The following is a 17,907-nucleotide window of genomic DNA, read 5'->3' as shown; positions in this document are numbered from 1 at the left end:
CAGTCATTCTTGCAAAAAATAGATACCATTGTCAGGGGGATGATATTTGAATAAGTAAGTATTGTTGTTTTTTTAAGCTTTTACGTCACTGTGTTTTAATATGATAGAAGATAGTTTGCCTTACAAAGAAATAATATTTTTGTGTGGTTAAATATTTGCGAATTAATTCAATTCGCAAAAATCGCAAATATTTCCACGTCGCAAAATTAACCACTTATACAGTAACTTGCAAATCAGTTGTAACATAGTAAATTGGAAAATGGAAAATTTTGCATGCTTGAGTTTATTAAACCTGTTCTCGCAAGTGGAAATTGTAAATATTACTTGTAAATATTACTTACAATTTTACACAATATAAATCATAAACTAAGCACTTGGAAACTGAGAGTTAACATTTTTCATAAGTAGAAATATATCTACGTAATTTATACACCAAATGCAACGTTAAACATTCAATTAATACCAGTTCAAACAAACAAAGAGCGTAAAAATATCCTCATTGACTTTAAAACATTTTACTGATGACACATATCATTTAATGACTGCAAGTTTAATTTTATAACAATATATAAAAAGACTGTTATAGAAGTAATTAAAACAATTAAAAACAGGATAGCAAATTTTTAGTTTGTTTTAAAAAATCTTTATTAAAAATTGTCAAATATGAGGTAAGCTTCTAAGATATTCATGTGTTGGAAAGTTCACTGTATGCAATTATCAATAATTTCAAAGTATCTTTGTTTCAAACCTTAATAGATACAAACTTTTTTTTTGTCAGAATAATGCCGTAGTAGTCATGGAATATTTGTTTTATTAATAAAAATAATTTAAGTTACATGGAGAACTGCGAAATTTAAATTTTAATTTTATAAAGAAACATAATTCCAGTGTAAATGTGATATCATTTATCAATTCATACGTGCAATAATAGTTTCAAGGTTTGTTACTGACCCGATATGACGTATTAAGTTCTGTCCAAAATGTATCTGGAATCGACCTTTGGTATTCCACAGAACCGTATTTCTCTTATCGATAATATAACACGCTTTCCTCAACATCCTTATTCCCTTATTGTATGCAGTAGAAACCTTTATTAAACATATTTTTCGACGATTTTGGCCGCAAATTTGAATGTTAAGTGTGCCCAATATATTCTGATGGCATAAAAGAGGATATTTAAGGGATTGGATGCCTAAGTATCTCATCTCTGAAGAGTATGCATTTTAAGTGAAGAGACAGAGTTCCGAATCTCATCTCTGAAGAGTAAGCATTTTAAGTGAAGAGACAGAGTTCCGAAAGTGCATGGTTTCTTCTTCTTTTTATTTTGTCAGTTTTTTTTCGTCTTAATTTGTATCTGAAATTTAAAATTAAATTTTTTGAAGTTTTATGTATTTTTTACTGTGAAATTGGATAGCAAAACGAACTTCAAAATTTTAACTTTAATTGTCAATAGTTTTCAAACAAGATGGTGAACTTTTGTAATGGTTTGTCTAATGTCTAAAATATAGTAAAATTAATAACATAGTTTTAAACCCCCTTTGAAAAAGTGTCAATTATATATATAATAACTTACGGTCACAATTTGACGTCGGAAAATACAATTTATGGTCGGCAGATATATGAAGAATATCATATCAATGAAATTTGTTAATTATTTTAATCGACCGCCAAGGTATAACCGACACATGTTTTAAAATGGGTTTAAAATCATAAAAATAACAGACATTTTTTCAGATCTTATTATCAATACAATAGCTTCATTTTTTATTCTTCATACAGAGATGTTTCAACTTGCGTCAATATTAGTCAGTTTGTTTTTGGGGTATGGTTTAGCAATTGAAGACTCGTCTCTTTTCACACGGCTACCAGACATCATTAGCTATGTTTGCCCTAGCAGTGACGTATGCACTAGCAACCGTTCATCTGAAACTGAAGACTACGTTGAACTTGAACAAGGAATGGAGTCTTGCTGTGCAGGTAGTTATATAAACAATGTGTAGACCTTTGTCACAGATATATAGTTTATAACAAAAAAGTTCATTAAAACTGAAAAAACACCCTTAACTAGTAGTGAAAGTCTATCTGAGACTTCCATGCAAAAATTGTTGTTAATTCTATAAGCGAACCACTTTGCATGATAAGATATGTATATATTACCCATCATACTCCATCTAGTCCCTAATATCAAAATCTAAATAGCGCCTAAAATTTAAAATGAGATTTACTTCACTTGTATATACAAAACAATATCAACCCGTAAAATATCCTCTTTAAAGATCAAGAAATTGTAATCAACATAATTTTAAGTAAGCAATCATGGTAATACGCAAATAGCGCACGGTCCGAACGTTTTTACAGTGCCAAACAACGGGACATAACATGACATTTCGTTTATTAGATTTAATCCTTCTCATAACGTCTTTACACGAATTAAATAAGAGTTACACTAAAAACCGTTTTCAGGCATATGTTGGATAAGGCGCTTGAATGATTAAATGCTAAAAGCTCGCCTTTTCACCCAACGAAATTAACTTTAAAACGTCTTATTCATCTTTTCACACCGATTAATATACGATAACAAATGGAAAAATGTAAGAATCGGCAAAAAATAATATATTAATAATAGCCTATTTTGTGATCATGATTTCTGCAAGCGTGTGGAGGTACAGCTCCGAAACTGTATTGAGTTAAATCTATTATAAACAATGATGAAGATCATGTCAAAAAAAGCATGAAAATGCATATAATATACATGTATAAAATATAATTTACGAACTGCGGGTAAATTTTGACAAACTAATTTACGAACTTATCAATCGACAAAGTTATCCATTTCATCAATATGGCGTAAACTGTTTGTTACATATATTTTGCGGCCACATGCAATTACCGTAGTACATAATGTACCTAGTATGTTCTAATTCCATGAGTCATTCCCATTGAGAATTAAATTCTAATTGTCAAACGTTAACGACTGAAATCTGTGACTCGACAACGGGAAAATAGAAAGATCATACGCTACTTCCAGTAAAAGAAAAAAATACATTATTTAGAATTACTTTACATAATTTATCAAAATTGAAGCAAATGCAAGAAAAAGGCTATAAGACAAAAAATAAATTTACTGTTTTTAAACTTCTGTTCTTTTTTTTAAGTATTCCCGACTTATATCGTTAGTAAATATTTCCTTCGACATAATATTTTATACATTTTAAAGCGAGATTTGTTTGAAATAAAAGAACTTAGACTAAATTTCGAGATTTATGTACCATTTGATCAATAACTTTTATTCAAACTTTCATGATCATTTGCTCACTTTGTTAATCATAAATTTTTTGCAAAGCTCGGCAAGCAAAGAGGGATAAGAATAGCACAGACATACGATTTACCATTTATTTCTGAGTACATTTGTATATCTTTCTATTTTAATATCCAACTTAATCTGAAAATTCCAGTTTGCTAATTACAATAAATTTATATTTAATTTTTTTTACTCTAGCCGGATAAAAATAATATTTCATAATTAAATGAAATTATCAACCGGAATAAATCCATTCGTATGTAAATTTTGCTCTTTAAGGAGAAGCCAGTAAAAACTGCATATATTGTGTTAAAAAAAGTAACAAAATTCAAGAAATTTTACATTACTATATTTAAACATTGGTACATTGACGTCATGATGTGATGACGTCATGAATAAGAACACATTACACAGTAAAACCAGTAAAATGACAATAAATTCACTAAAAATCATTAGATAAATAGAAAACTTGTTTGCTTTGCATGTAAAATTGAAATATATTTCGCTGCGTGGACGCCAGATGCTGTATTGTCACGAATGGCGTAGCTGGTGTTCACGTGTGAAATGTATTTCAAGCTTACATGCAAAACAAATATCCTCTACGTATTTGGAAAATTTCTTGCCCTGTACTTCACTTCAGTGATGTTATATTTCTCTGGTCCTTCGGGATCAATGATGCCAGCACTATTAAGTGTTGAGAATTGAGTACGCTCAAGCCGGTGCTAGGGGACGTGAGGGATGTTGCACGTATTCATTATCCCTCATGTACAAACTCAATCAAACCGAGTTTGCAATTCTCTTGTAATTTTCTTGTGATTAATGCTTCCGAGGGATTACTTTGTTTTCAGATTTTTATACTTCAGAACAGCAGGTGTCAAGTGCTGTTTGGCAACTGTAAAAAGTTCCCCGTACTTCACTTCAGTGTTGTTATATTTTTCTGGTCCTTCGGAATCATTGCTGCCAGCACAATTAAGTGTTGAGAATTGAGTACCGCTCAAGCCGGTGCTTGGGGGCGTTAGGGATGTTGCACGTATTCATTATCTCTCATGTACAAACTCAATCAAACCGAGTTTGCAATTCTCTTGTAATTTTGTTGTGATTAATGCTTCCGAGAGACTACTTTGTTTTCAGATTTTTGAGAAGTGACGGAGGACAAATTGTCGTACATCGTGCGATTTTTTTCATATTACCAACGTCCTGTTTAATCTTCAAGCTTGGTCTCACCATGTGAAAAACGTCTGTCTTTCATTTTAGGATAATATCAAACCTTACTCGCTGCAGACACATGTTTATGATAGCGCTGATGTTTAGATGTCTTGATGATAACATTTTTGAATAAACGAACGTTGAAAGAACCGTAGAAACTTAATTACACAAAACTATTTATGAACATATGACTTCAGTTTGGATTTTGACAAGATTCCAGATTACATGTATATTACGCTGCTTTCGCTAATTTTATAATTCGATGTTCTCCCTACATCGCGTTCTACAAGCTGTGCCGCTGTTATGTAGCAATAATATTTCGAGGCGCATTGAAATGGTACTGAAGATCAATAAATAGTTAATATTTTACAATTAAATATTCGAATTAAACTAGCTTAATGTGAGGAAGACAACATGTTTAAACAAATTTCCGATATTTTTGGATCATTCCATAAATTAGGTAAATAACTGACGTAGATAATATGTTTAACAATTTCTGCCGTTCCATTTCAGAATGTTCATGCTCAGCTGAATGTTCCAAAACAGGTAATTGTTGTTTTCCGAATACGATGCCACCTAAAAATGTCACCACTGGAAAGGTTGAAGATTTTCAAAATGGTCGCTCTTGCCTGTATCCCATGTTCCCACAACCAACTGAAACGACACAAATCTTATATCAATCGTACCTTATGGTTTCCTCCGTTGATAATAATTCAAAGGGCGGTCTTGACGAACTATCTAATGTACCATGTGGTGATATAAATGTTGCTCCATGGGGAAGTTTATATCCCGTTTACTCTTCAAAGTCAAGAAAAATTTATAAGAATATAGAATGCGCTAAAGAAGACGGTGAAAATGTTGATGTAATACCATGGAATGCAGTTATCAACTGCCCAGACATAGATAGCACACCAGGTATTAGCTTGGCTGCAAATGTATTAGACGCAAAATCAATTACTGAAAACTGTCAAATTTATTTTATTTTTCCTGGTGATTATGATGTTATAAAGCCGTTGAAGTGTTACATCAACATCATTGACACTTGTTCTGACTCGTACGATTTTCAGGCTCCCGATGGGACAGATGTTTCTAAAGATGATATAGTGACACTATGTACAAAAAGTGGTTTGCTATCACCATACCGAGCACTAACTAGATTGTATGCCAATGTGTTTTGTCATATTTGTAATGAGGCATTTTTTCGGCGTAGGTTTTGCACCAAATATACTGAAGGTAATGAGATTAAAAGTGGAAGTAAAGATGGTGTATTTACAGCACTGATTGATTATATGTTTTTAACTGGAAGAGGAGATGCAAACAATGGCAGGAAACACATTTCACCTACTGTATGCTCAGCTATAGACGTAAGTTAGAAGTATTAGAATCAATAAAATAATAGTCAAAATGATATTATCTCTAAAACCTTGAAAGATTTATTGTCTGTTGATTTTAATATTCTGCGAGAAAGTATATTATTATTTTTCTGAAATACTATATAATGTACATATTCTGTGGCAAGCATTTAGAAATATCATTGTATTGTCTTTAACTTTCTAGGTAAAAAGGTGCCGTGAAATCCTATGCCCGACGGGACAGCTTAGGGACAGAACAAATAAGTGTGTTTATCCAAATAAAATTTGGTACAATCAAAACTATGCTGTTTATATTAATCTTACATTTGATACATTCATGAATGTATCTGAAACATTTGGTATTCCATACAAAGCGTTCTATTCAACAGTTTTACCACCTCTGAAATCAGTATGGTTGGAAAAATGGTCAGTTGATTCTATACACAGTAGAGTGATGGATGTACCACAATTGTCAAATAATGTTATTATCGTCACGCGTAGAAAAGTACCAAGTGTTAAACCAAATGTCATAATTACAAACATTACGAAACTGATCGGACAAGCGTGGTCCATACGTGTTCGCAATGTAATGGTAGGTCTAAAATCAGCAAACTTTTCAGTGGGGAGTAACATAATTTTGCATGGAATCTACAGGAACAAAGGTGATGATTTCTACAACTTAACCGATAATCTTACATGGTCTAACTATGAAAAATTGTATGAAAATCCGACTCCTGGAGGAAAAATACATACTATTTCTAGGTTATATATTTGCGATCAAGTTGAGCTTGAACCATCAGAATTTCTGCTGAACAGTAAAAATAGTGCCCTGTATATCTACACATCAAAGCGTGTCTTGTTTGATAACCAATTTGTACTCATCCGTAGCAGTACTTCCAGCGGAAACCAAGCCAGAATTTGTATAGAAGACTCTGGATTGTATAAAAGAACCACAAATATGGGAGCAATTATCAAAACCTTTGATATTTGTTGTGTCGAAGTAAGTATGTTGTTGATATTCCTATTGCACTGCCTTCTTTGAAAAATAATTTCTACATTCTGTATTTAAAATTTGGTATATGGAAAGTGTCAAAGCAAGGACAAACTTGATGTATAGATGCAGGGAAAACAAAGTGATATATTTGAATGAAAACGGGCATTGATATAAAATGTCATTAAATTGTTTTAAATGTCATAAAACGATAGCATAATGTCTCCCGCCAAACATATGTGGGTGGTTAACTGTATTAAGTTTTTCTCATAAACAGTATGTTTTGATTTTAACTTGCTTACTCTTAAAATAAAAAAAAATAGATATTTTCTGATGAAAAGATTGAAGAAAAACAAAGAATTTTGAATACAAGTTTCGCTTTATCAAGTTTCTTCAGCTGTTATGAATATATTATAAAGGAAATGACGTATAGTCCGTCTTAGTTAAAAGACGCCATATTTGACGCGTAAAAGAAACGTTATAAAATAAAATAGAACGTCAATTACTGGTTTATACAATAAAATAAGTATAAGGTGCAGAATTCATGTGCGATGAATAACAGATAAATTCTGTGTTAAACTTATTTCGTGAATTTATTAAATGTCATAGAAACAACATAATACAACTCTTTTAAAAGTTTATAAAGATATATAGCTTATACTCTAAAAGTACCTATATATAAATATATTTATATATATATATATTATATATTTATTATTTGTTGTTGTTGTTGTTGTGTTTTTGTGTGGGGTTTTTTTTTCGTATTTAAAGCATATATTTCAATATATCAAAAGTCGTTTTGTCCCAGTATCTATCATTGTCTTTGTATTTTAAAATGAATTTAAACTAAATAAAACAGTATACACAATACAAACTTATATTATTTAATGTGTATGTTCCGGGCAGAATTTATTTTTTTCGGAACAATTGTTTGAGTTAACTCTTTATGTATTTTTTTTACCAATAATGTATAACAGTACTTAGTTTTTTAACAATTTAAGAATATGAAATTGCAAAAATACACAGCTTAAAACAATTAATTGCGTATGTCGTACGCTAGGCTTGCAATTTGACTTATAGCTGAATGTTAACTGTATAATGTCATTTATTTGAACTTTGGGTGATCTTAGGCTGATAAAAGAAATATTTTACGCGAATAAATGGAGCTCACCGATTTTCTTTTTTGTTATTTGTCCTTGAAATTGAAAATGTTGCCAAATAAACAATACAGGTTAGCAAGACCTTTCTCGTGAGCTGACTTTTTATTGATAGTACAAAATTGCCGGAGTTGTATTTTCTTCTTTATATTAATAAAAGAAAATGTTAACATATACATACGGAATATTATGTTGTAGTAGCTTTCTGAGGCTTTGTATTTTTCTACGAGCAGCGGTGGAAAATTGATATCTCGCGAGACCGAAGGTCGAGCGAGATATCAATTTTCCAACGTTGCGAGTAGAAAAATACATAGTCTCAGAAAGCTACTATAACATAATTTTCCTTTTATTATATACCTTTTCGTTTTATTCAGAAAATGAAATGTAGTTGTCAAGAAATAAATTCATGACTGACGGATGAATACGTTATTCTTGCAAACCGGACACGCCTTTAATAATTTTGGTTCCCGTTTTCAAATGCAACGTTATACAAAGCTAAGAACGGAACCAACCTCAAAAATAGTCCGGCACTTCCATATATGGTACCGTATTTGTCACTAACATAATACGGAAATTTCTATCCGTTGAAGCGTATATGCGCTTCAATATTTGCGTGTATTTTAGGGAGAAAATTTATAGGTATATAATAAATACATAAACCAGCAAAACGCAATCAAATATTTTGTTTTTGTTGTTGTTGTTGTTGTTTTCTCGTTGTTTTTTACGGTTTCAACATTTACATGTATAACAGTCATACATAAAACGGAAGAAAAAAAGTGAAACACAATGGAATAATCTGTCGTTGTTTTCGTATTATTCCTTTTCTTCTATTTTGTCAAGTTTTTCACTTTACAAAATGATATGCTATCAACACGACATCTTGTTCATTCATGCATATAATACATGTATTAAAAACGAGAAAAGAAATACAAAAAAGTTTTTTGTTTTTGTTTTTGTTCTTGAAATAAATTCGAAATCAAATCTGTTGATGAACTTGTGTTCATATGTTAAGCTATTCTCTTGTTTAAAATAAAGTTTCAATGACAGAGAAAATATAATTAAACAAAATATAAAGGTAAAGGTCTTGTTTATTATAGTGTCACCCCTACTGAAAGGGCCAGCCATTTTGACTTATGAGACACATTTTGCTTGCATACCATGTACCTCCCGATTCCTACCACTATGCCAGGCGCCAGGCGGATAGAAATCGGTAACCATTCATTTTAACTACCTCGCGGCTCACGAAGCGGCCATTTCAGAACGAGTCCCACGAGAAACATTCATCCTTCAATTAACGCTCCCCGTGGGGCTCGTACCTTCGACCTCCCGATCCGAAGGCGGACGCCTTAACCACTAGGCCAACGGTACCGGTATAAATATATTTGAAAAGCAAATCTAAGATGTAATGATGACTAAATAGAATATCAACGGAATGTGATATTAAAGCCGTTTAATTTTTAAAGGTCATATTTACAAAAATAAGTCAAAATGAAGAAACCTGGTGTTATATTGTTGGTTGACCTGTAGCTTATAAAAAAGTAAAAGGTTATTATTAAGGTTGAAATTACTTACAACATACCTGAAAAATTAGCTCATCATTGCCTGATCACCTGATATTTACATCGGAATAAAAACAGATTCTGACATCATGAATATTTTGTTTTAAGTGTTTTGTGACGTCTAAGAGACTTTTTTTCCAAAAATGAATGCTATTTAACTTCTTAACAAAGATCCTGTAACACAAATTTTTTATGGTTTCATTTCATAAATATGATGCTCAAATTAAGATTTGTCAATATTGTAAGTTCCAATAAGCATTATTTATAAAGATATTACCCAATTTAACATTTCATGTAAATAAAGAGAGGTAATTAGAAATTTATTTTCTATAAATTCTAAGTCAAATTTTCCAATAAGAAATGAATGCATGTAATTAATTGATTAAATATTATGTGCACAAATATTTGCAGTACACATTTTAAATATTCTTCGATGTTTGAAAATTGTTTTATTTGAATAATTATATACATATATATATATATATATTTGCAAGTGTGGTATACACACAGTGACAATATCAATCACAAAACATACAGGATCTTTAAGAGAAGATGTGTACATCATTCAAGAACGTAATAAAGAAAGCATTTCTAAATCTAGAAATTTTCATCTTCATTTAATTTTAAGACAAAAAAAAATCATCAACGTTCCTCAAATTAACAATAAAGCATGACACAAATAAAAAAATATTGTTTCCTTTATTTAAATGATATGCTCCTTCCTTAGTTTCAGTCTGAGTTACATACATGTAATATGCTTGGAATTAAGCCAATCTATCGTTGATCCTTTAAGACAATCGTGTGGTTTATTTATTCCAGATATAATCGTAAAGAATGTATTTAACTTTACCTATTCCTGCTGAATTTCTTAAATGAGCTTGCCCGGTTTCCATTCCTTGAACTGTCCATTTCCATGTTAGGATATCAGGTGAAAACTTGAAATAAGACACAGCAAACAGTAAAGAACTTGGCCAGAGTGGCCTTAAATGGGAGAACTAAACTATGATCAACTAGGAAGAGCATCCCCCACAATTTCCAAAAGCAACAGTTCCCAAATGGGCTGTAAAGAGGCATTGCCAGAGAAATGAGTTGAAGGAGTGGCCAATTATTAACCAAAATGGAATCAAGTCTTGTTATAATGATAGACATTTGTAGGAGAAAGTGGGTGTTTGGAAATAAGGAAGTGGTGGCGGTCAACAAAAATGGAAAGGGGGGAAATAGAAACCTACACGGAGAAAACAAACTAATAAACGTCAATACAAAACACATAATTTTAATAAAGACATAACTATGGAACAAGTTGACGCACTGCCTTGGAACGGTCAATAGCTTAAACACTACTGCGGAATTTAAAGCGGTTACGTGAAATGTTTGATATTGAAAACATATATCATGTTTTATTGTTCAGTAAAATAAAAAAAGATAAGTACATTGTAATGTTGAATAAAGTCAGACAAAAGTACATCACAAACGCGGATAAAGGTGGGTGGTGGTTTTAAAATTTCTTAAAGAGTTTCGAGAGGAAGTTAACCATTTAACTAGTTGAACTTTTTATCTGTTGTCAGCGCTAACTGTATCGGATAAGATACTTTTTAAAAAACTTCATTTAAAAGACATAGACGAGTTTGTTAACAAACCCTTAGTTGATATTTAAACCTTGAAGTTATCATACTATAAAACAGAAAAAAGCTAAATCAAGCAGTGTAATAACCCCCTTACCAGCGCCCTCTGGATCTACGCAAGCATGAAATATGAAAACCATCCTTAAATTAAACTGCGATGAAACCAAATACTAATCTATGAAAACTTGTCGATTGATGAGTGATTATTTTCAAATTTTCACTAGGGAAAAACAGATGACACAGTTTGTGTAAGAACACAGATCTTAGAACTGTTTTATAGTATGTAAGTGTCAGTAGAATTTCATATACACTAGAAGAAACAGGTATTATTTTTTTACAAAATTTAATGCGAAATCTGTAAGACAGTGTGCTCGAATATAAACATGCCCTGAAAAGGTTTTGTTGATATAGTGATAATATAAAAAATAGACATGAAGCTAGACAAAAGGGCAAATGTATTGCATAAGTCAAATAAAGTGAAAAATCAAATATGTCTTCAATATCACGTGACCAGTCATTTGTTTCTCATAAAGTGGTAGCCAATGTATCCGGACAGTCAAACGTTTTGTTCAAAATATCTTTCTTTCGTTTTGTACTATCCACAAATTATAAGATATATTGAGCTTTGTTAAGCTGTTGTCATTAAAAACGCAATCTTTTCAGCTTAGTTCAGATATGATTTTCTACTGACTCCTTTCATTCGGTTTTCATTTACAGTTTACTATTACAATTTCTTCTTGAACCTTTTTTACCTCCCTTTTAGCTAAGGGGTTGCCTTAAAGGAACGAATCAACAGATCTACATCCACAGTTATGCCCTGTGTAATCGTAAGATGCAACAAATTAGGTCCACATTTCTGGATGTTATGCATTTCCTAGCTGCAGCAGGTGAAGTGGTTTTGACGTCGGGTGTAGCTTTTAAGTTTGCAATACCCAAGGTTAGCAAAGCTCATCTGTCCTGTTTCGTAAAGTGTGTTGGTTTGTCGTAAAACCATAGTAACAAACAAACTTTGTTATACTTAGAAAACAAAGTGATATGTACAAAATAATTGTAAAAGTTTCTGCAAAGTTTTTCTACATTTCTAATAGCATTAAGTTGATATCTTTTTCATTTCTATACGATAAGAATAACAGATGGCCTTTAAAAGTTTTGTGGGTTTCTTTTTCTGTGAAATTTTATTATCATTACTTAGTTTGATTAAAGATTATTCTTCTTGTTATTTTTTTATAATTGTTTTTAATGTAATGATTTTGAACTGTCTGCTGCTTTTCCTTTATTATACTGATTTTGCAAGTTGTTTGTTTGTTTTTGGTGGTCTTTTTTACCATGATAAGATATTGCTTTTCATTTTTATTTGTGCATTAAAATTTTATGAATTGTGATAATCAATACCTTCCTTAATTTCACAAAAAATCATCTTAAGGACCACAAATGAAACACGAGTTTATATCAAATGTTTTTTCATCTGTAATCTCTGATATATATTTTTGTTTTACATGACTATTGATGCATTTATACATTTGTGTATGTTTTATGATATGTAATGTTATCACATTATATATGAAAATAGTTCCTTCTATGCTCGGTGGAATTTCTTATGTGCTGTAAAAAGTAATTATCAGTCCATACGACAGATGTGCTTTATAAATGTTTTGTTGATACTTTGCATATACAATTATATTCTCGATTAGAGAGTGTGGATAGAAATCCAGACATTTAACACAAATAGGGTATATTAAATTACCAAATTAATCTGCAAACCAGGAGATATCGAAAAATACTTAAAGCAGACTTCAACATTTAAACATGAAAATGGTGAAATTTTGAATTTAGAAACTTCCGCAGATGTGTTCATGCGGCGGTTATCATTGGACCTTCAATGTGACACTTAGTGCCATTCCATAGAAAACGGCGTATGGTCCCCAAGTAATAGAAAGCGTGTGCCTTAAACGAGAAAAACAATGGGCGGAACTAAACAAAATTGAATTTTGAAAGGGAATCTGAGGTTATGAGCCTGCTTATCACAGATAAGACATCGAAAGACAAATTTAAAAGCAGGCAACATATCCTATCAACATAACTTTTCACTTCTTAGTTGCATTTATCTCCTGCCTTTTCGAAGAAAATTAAAGAAATGGACCCCGTTCGTTCGTCCGTCTGTCCGTACATCACACTTTCGTGTCTAGTCAATAACTTTCATCAAAGGAATAGTACAGATTTTTGTTATAATAAGATGATGTGCACAACACCAGGACCCCTACCTCTGAGGTCAAGGTCACACTTGGTGATTAAAGGTCAACATTGCCTTTTACAGGATATATGTCGCGTCCGGTCCATAACTTTCTTATCCATAAAGGGATTTTGAAAATACTCGGCACAAATGTTCACAATGATAAGGGAATGTCTCATTTGCAAAACCCAGTCACCTACCTCCAAGGTCAAGGTCACACTTGGAGGTCAAATTTTAACATGGTCTGTTACAGGGAATATTGTGTGTCCGGTCAATAACTTCTTCGCCTATCAAGGGATTTTAGAATTACTTTGTAGAAATGTTTACAATTGTAAGACAATGTGTTGTTCGCAAACCCATACCTCTACCTCCAAGGTCAAGATCACACTTGGAGGTCAAAGCTCAATATGGTTTGTTATAAGTTATAGTTTGTTTCCAGTTCATCACTTTCTCATCTATCAAGGGATTTTGAAAATATATGGCACAAATGTTCACAATAACAAGACTACCTTCAAGTTCAAGGTCATACTTGGTGATGAGGTCAATCTTAACATGCTCTGTTATAGAGTACAAGTATATTTTCTCTGTGGTTTATAACTTTTTCATCTATCAAGGGATTTCGAAATAACTTGGCACAAATGTTAACAATAATAAGCCATGCGCAACACCCAAACCCCTACCTCAAAGGGCAATGTAAAACTTGGAGGTCAAACGCTAAAATGGTCTGTTACAGGGTATGATGCCAAGTTAGGCCCATGTAGATAAAATGCCATTGGTGAATCGCCCACATACCTTGATCGATTAAAATTTATGGACTGGACACGACACATATCCTGTATAAGACCAAGCCATATATTGATTTTGTATTTGTCACATTGTTTGGCTTCGAAATAGCGATAACAACTATACAAATGCATTTCTGTTGAGATATACAAAGGAGGTATTCCATTATATTTCTTAAATGAAGTCATTGTTTCTTGCATGATTGTTTAGATATAGCATTGATCAAGATTTTGCAATAATGATGTTAAAAGCATTGAGCACCTATTTTGGTTGTGTCCTATTGTCAAAAAATTTATAAATGAATTTCTTATAATAAATAAAAAAAACCTTTTTAATCTTTGGGTATAAAAGAAATGATGTTTGGCTATAATGCAAACGATTATCTATCTATCGCAAACATTTTTAATTATGTCTTTTTAAAAAAAAAATGTCATCTGCGAAAATCCTATTTCTACAATGAAAAGTCTTGTTTTGAGTTTTTGTAATTAAGAAATAATTCAAGCTAAAATATCAGCATGCATTAGATTTTATATAATGTTGATGCTTTTGGAACTATTTTTTAAAATACGATTATGAGTGGAGTGTTAATGTGTCGTCCTTGTCTCTTTATGTTTTTGTTGTTGTTGTTGTTTTTGTGGGTTTTTTCTTTTCTTTTTGATTTTTTTTTGTAATTGCTGTTTTCCTTTTCTTTCACTGCATTAGTTTCACATCTGGTATACCCCGTTACTATGCATGAAATAAAGATATTTATAACGAAATATTACAAAACATTTTATATTTGAAGAAAAATAACTTTCTCACTATCGAAACAAAATTTGTAAATCTTATCCCTAAGAGAAACGGTGCTGGAAAATATTATCAGTATGAATTTATTTAATTGCAAAACTTCTTCTTGTATTCAAACGCTCCGTATGGAAGAAATGCATTAAGATCTATCTAAAAAAAAGAACAGATTTTGCACTGAAGTACAGATCCATACCTAAATCTTTTGGAATAGCACATAAAACTTCCCTCAGGCGGGGAACGTAACGTAAATAACTCTTTTACATTTTTTTTGTGAAATAGACTCCTTCCTGAACAAAAGGGCTTATGTTTCTTCTTTTAAAGGAAATATTACGAATATTGTTTACCTACACACTGGTTTCGGTCTTCGTACGTGAAGATAGTATAATAAGCATGGCGGATGGCATGCCCCGTAGACGCGGCCTTTTTTAGGTTTTTGTCACTCCTTTATTTATCACGTGGTTTTAAATACCGATTGGCTTATAGCGGAGGTTTGTACGGATTGAAATTGTCAAATATTTTAACAATATTTGTCGCCGTCCAGGACACGAATACATTGTAACCATCAATGACCAGAAGCAAGTTGCCCTGGGTCCAATGTGTGTTTCTGTTTTGTCTGCTTGATACACTGCACATTTTCTGATAGCAGTTTCTGTAGGTTCTCCATGTTTTGCCACAATTTTGACCTAACGAATCGTTTCAGGTGATTCACGCTCGGATATCCTTTATGGTCCACATGCATTGCGCCATCACAATTCTGACATTCTTTATCAATCAAGACTTACGGTGTATTGACAGTTCATCTTTTACATTCCTGTAATTTTCCTTTTTCGATTTCAGTGTCACTCAAGTCATGTAACTGGCCTGGTACTTTTCAATGCCATTTGTAGAGCTTTGTCATTCAAAGATTAAATTTTTAACTTATCCATGGTCATGGTAACATTTGGTACATCGCTTCCTGAAAAAGATAAAGGAAATGTTATTCCTTTGCCAAATTTCTTTCACAGTTGTAACATACAAGTAGATAATAAGAGAATGGCATTTCCTGGCCTGCAAACAATTGTCATTTAGAACTGATGTAAGCATAATCCCGATGGGTCAGTGCGCAACAGTAGTTATCATTTCTTTCCAAATAGTGGTTACACACTTGTGGCTATTCACAATTTTAAAACATAGGACATACTATAATGTTTCAAGTCCAAACGAGACAGTTGTATTTTATTACACTTCACTTGCTGAATTAGTGCTTAAAAGGAATATTTTGTATCGAAAAATACCCAATGTGAGTAGATGGCAGAATAAGTAGAAATATTAATCTTTAAATCGGTTAAGATCATTCACAAGTCTAATTGTACCAATGAATTCTTTTTGCGCTCGCTCATAGGTTCTTTCTTACCTCCTTCATGTTAACATAGATCCTAACGACGCTTGACTTCTTGGACGGGTTGTCAGTAGGTGATAGCCACTGTCTTAATTTTGTGTGCATTTCCTCCATTACCCTTTTTAACATGTTCTTCAATTCTGTCGTCCTTCTCTCTAAAATGAAACAGAGTTCGTGCAGCCGATTTGACATCGTTTATTATGTGTAAATTGTCAGTGTGTTCCATCAATTTGCCTACTCCTTTGAAAACGTTTGGATGTTTTCTTCATTTGTGTCAGTTAGTGTTTCAACAGAATACTTTGACCATTACCATTATATATTAAATTTTGAATTCTGCTTATTAATAAGCAAGACCAATGGTATGGACAGAAGCTTACACTTTCGTCGATGAACAGGCGTAATCAGAAAAAGCCTGCAACATTTTCAATTTTGCCGTTTAGGCCGTTCTTTCGGGATTAATATTTTCTCTAGTGCCTCAGTTACAGCTTTGTGAAAGTAATTGATAAGCATAGGTAAGTACATATGCCACTGGTCAAGGCGAGTAAAGTGGGGGCATAATTGCCATATTGTCACGTTCTAATTATTTATAAATCGTTTTTATTAAAGCAACAAAAAGATCTATCCTGTCAATAACCTTACTCTTATTAGTCAATTATAATACACAGCATCCGCGAAAGTTAGCATGAATGCTTGATATTTGCTTTTGTTACGGAAATCCTCAATTGTACCAGTCTCTTACATAACCCGTTATTGCTGTGACAGAAAGGTTCTCTTCTTAACTTTTTTTAAATATCTGCAAATGATTCTGAATGAGATTGATGAATTTCTACGCAGTGACCAGGAACTTAATATTATAATCAGATAACTTAACAATTAGGGGCGTGAATAATTAACGAAAACCAATACAGTTACGAATAATGCGAAGCTGTTCTCGGCGTTACTTTGCGAATCATGTTACACTTGAAACATACATATTATTATCTCCAGATATTGGGGAAAGGCATTTAGAGATTTATTTATTACAGTGGTCAAAGCAAACATACAGAGACTAGCTTGCAACAAATTACCAATTACAGGAAACTGATATATTTAACTAAGTAAGTAAACATTGTTTATTTGTTATACCTCTTGTGTCATTGCTTTAGCTAAAGAATGGCATATTATTTATATGTTAAAACTAGGTTGCATTTTAAAGTGATTTATTATCCATTTTTTATTGTCAAGTTAAGTTGAATTGGAGACATACGGCAGAAGATGGACTTTTTAATGGTGATTGATCAATAATAGAGATAATTAGAAACATTTAAGTTTAAATATATTAAAAAGACTTGTTATTGTTGTTGGTGGTGATGGTGTTAAGGTATTGTTCTGTCTGAATCTATATTGTGCAGAAAGATGATATAAATTTTTTTGCGCTGAATAAAGCTACAAATGCCCTATTTGTTAGTAAAGAATCTCAGATATATTTTATATTCAAAAGAAGTCCGGGATAAGACATTACAAGGTGTTCAACGGGCTACATTTGTTTCTAAAGACTTTAAT

This window comes from Ruditapes philippinarum, unplaced genomic scaffold (genome assembly GCF_026571515.1).
Source record: "Ruditapes philippinarum isolate M1 unplaced genomic scaffold, ASM2657151v2 ctg3280_1_1_1_1, whole genome shotgun sequence".
Lineage (NCBI taxonomy): Eukaryota > Metazoa > Mollusca > Bivalvia > Venerida > Veneridae > Ruditapes > Ruditapes philippinarum.
This window is presented reverse-complemented; position numbering follows the sequence as displayed.